Source organism: Arachis stenosperma, chromosome 10 (assembly GCF_014773155.1).
Source record: "Arachis stenosperma cultivar V10309 chromosome 10, arast.V10309.gnm1.PFL2, whole genome shotgun sequence".
NCBI lineage: Eukaryota > Viridiplantae > Streptophyta > Magnoliopsida > Fabales > Fabaceae > Arachis > Arachis stenosperma.
Window position 1 is genome coordinate 116,057,124 of NC_080386.1, and position 3,366 is coordinate 116,060,489.

Here is a 3,366-nt window from a genome sequence, read left to right on the forward strand (position 1 = left end):
AATTACTATTGTTCTTCTATTCAATTCGGCTTATTCTTGTTCTAAGATATCACTTGTTCCTCAACTTGATGAATGTGATGATCCATGACACTCATCATCATTCTCACCTATGAACGTGTGCCTGACAACCACCTCCGTTCTACCTTAGATTGAGTGGATATCTCTTGGATCCCTTAATCGGAATCTTCGTGGTATAAACTAGAATTGATGGCGGCATTCAAGAGAATCCGGAAGGTCTAAACCTTGTCTGTGGTATTCTGAGTAGGATTCAAGGATTGAATGACTGTGACGAGCTTCAAACTCACGATTGTGGGGCGTTAGTGACAGACGCAAAAGAATCACTGGATTCTATTCCGACATGATCGAGAACCGACAGCTGAATAGCCGTGCTGTGACAGAGCGCGTTGAACATTTTCACTGAGAGGACGGGACTGTAGCCACTGACAACGGTGATGCCCAACATACAGCTTGCCATGGAAAGGAGTAAGAAGGATTGGATGAAGACAGTAGGAAAGTAGAGAGACGGAAGGGACAAAGCATCTCCATACGCTTATCTGAAATTCTCACCAATGAATTACATAAGTATCTCTATCCTTATTTTATGCTTTATTCATAAATCATCCATAACCATTTGAATTCTCCTGACTGAGATTTACAAGATGACCATAGCTTGCTTCATACCAACAATCTCCGTGGGATCGACCCTTACTCGCGTAAGGTTTATTACTTGGACGACCCAGTGCACTTGCTGGTTAGTTGTGCGAAGTTGTGATAAAGAGTTGAGATTGCAATTGAGCGTACCATGTTGATGGCGCCATTGATGATCACAATTTCGTGCACCAAGTTTTTGGCACCGTTGCCGGAGATAGTTTGAGTTTGGACAACTGACGGTTCATCTTGTTGCTTAGCTTAGGTATTTTTCTTCAGAGTTCTTAAGAATGAATTCTAGAGTTTCAAGGTGATGTTTTCATCATCACCAAAGCTGATTGATTCTCATCAATTTAGCTCTTGAATGCAATGTCCTACTGAAGCTTGGCTAGCCATGTCTAATTTCTTTAGACTGAAGCTTTAGACTAACATTGCATCATTCCTGGAATTCTCATTAAGAATTTTGATATCCTTATTTTTTTTCACTCAATTTTCAAAAAAATCCAAAAAAAATTACAAAATCATAAAACCAAAAATATTTTATGTTTCTTGTTGAGTCTAGTGTCTCATTTTAAGTTTGGTGTCAATTGCATGTTTCTATTCTTCTTGCATTTTTTCGAATTCATGCATGTGTCTTCATTAATCTTCAAGTTGTTCTTGATGATTTCCTTGTTCTGATCTTTAATTTCTCTTGTCTTGAGTGCTTTGTTGTTTCTCATATGCATTCTCATTTTGTTAGTGTCAATAGTATACAAACTTCTAAGTTTGGTGTCTTGCATGCATTGTTTATTTGATCTTAGTTGCACTTTGATTATTCCTCATTATTAAAAATCTAAAAATTTTTTTTGTGTCTTTTCAAGTCAATAATACAGAGAATTGAAGATTCAGAACATTCAGCAGAGGAATTACACAGAAAAAGCTGGGCGTTCAAAACGCCCAGTGAGGAAGGAAAACTGGCATTTAAACGCCGGCCAGGATACCTGGTTGGGCGTTTAACGCCCAAAAGGGGTGAGTTTTGGGCGTTAAACGCCAGAATGGATACCATTTTGGGCGTTTAACGCCAGGATGGCACAAGAGGGAAGATTTTGTTTTTAATTCAAATTTTTTTTCAAGTTTTCAAAATTTTTCAAAATCAAATCTTTTTCAAATCATATCTTTTCAATCATATATTTTCAAAATCAATTTCTTTCTTTTTCAAAGATACTTGCTAACAATTAATGATTTGATTCAACATTTCAAGTATGTTGCCTTTTCTGTTGAGAAAGGTTTAATGTTTGAATCATATCTTTTCTTGTTAGCCAAGTCATTAATTTTAAAAAAATCAAATCTTTTTAAATTGTTTTTCAAATCATATCTTTTCAATCACATCTTTTTAAAATCATATCTTTTAATCACATCTTTTTCAAAATAGTTTTCAATCATATCTTTTTGATTTCTAATTTCAAAATCTTTTTCAAAAAAATCACTTGATTTCTTTTCCACTCTTAGTTTTCGAAAATCAATTAGTATTTTTTCAAAATGTTTTTAAAATCTTTTTAATTTATTTTTGAAAATTTCTTCCCCTCTTCTCACATCCTTCTATTTATGGACTAACATTCCTCCTCAATGCACAATTCGAACTCTATCTTTCTTGATAAGTTCGAATTCTTCTACCTCTTCCTTCTATTTTTCTTTTCCTCTGACACCTCAAGGAATCTCTATACTGTGACATAGAGGATTCCATATTTTCTTGTTCTCTTCTCTTTCATATGAGCAGGAGCAAAGACAAAAGCATTCTTGTTGAGGCTGGCCCTAAACCTGAAAGGACCTTGAAGCGAAAGCTAAGAGAAGCTAAGGCACAACTCTATGTAGAGGACCTAACAGAAATCTTCAAAGAAGAAGAACCCATGGCAGCCGAAAATAACAACAATGCCAACAATGCAAGGAAGGTGCTGGGTGACTTTACTGCACCTACTCCCGACTTTTATGGGAGAAGCATCTCTATCCCTGCCATTGGAGCAAACAACTTTGAGCTTAAGCCTCAATTAGTTTCTCTAATGCAACAGAATTGCAAGTTCCATGGACTTCCATTGGAAGATCCTCATCAGTTTTTAGCTGAGTTCTTGCAAATCTGTGACACTGTCAAGACCAATGGGGTTGACCCTGAAGTCTACAGACTTATGCTATTCCCTTTTGCTGTAAGAGACAGAGCTAGGATATGGTTAGACTCACAACCTAAAGAAAGCCTGAACTCTTGGGAAAAACTAGTCAATGCCTTCTTGGCAAAGTTCTTTCCACTTCAAAAATTGAGTAAGCTTAGAGTGGAAGTCCAAACCTTCAGACAGAAGGAAGGTGAATCCCTCTATGAAGCTTGGGAAAGATACAAACAATTGATCAGAAAATGTCCTTCTGACATGCTTTTTGAATGGAGCATCATAGGTATCTTCTATGATGGTCTGTCTGAACTGTCCAAGATGTCATTGGATAGCTCTGCTGGAGGATCTCTTCATCTAAAGAAGACGCCTGCAGAAGCTCAAGAACTCATTGAAATGGTTGCAAATAACCAATTCATGTACACTTCTGAAAGGAATCCTGTGAACAATGGGACGAATCAGAAGAAAAGAGTTCTTGAGATTGATACTCTGAATGTCATATTGGCTCAGAACAAAATATTGACTCAGCAAGTCAATATGATTTCTCAAAGTCTGTCTAGAATGCAAGCTGCACCAGGAAGTACTA

At 36.8% G+C, this 3,366-nt stretch overlaps 1 non-coding gene across 1 annotated transcript; it reads right to left on the reverse strand.

Annotated features, from left to right (window-relative positions):
- Positions 1–2,939: 2,939 nt before the first annotated feature.
- Positions 2,940–3,047, reverse strand: LOC130959720 (small nucleolar RNA R71). The gene has a single exon (XR_009078788.1). It is a non-coding gene; the product is annotated as a small nucleolar RNA R71 (small nucleolar RNA).
- Positions 3,048–3,366: the final 319 nt, after the last annotated feature.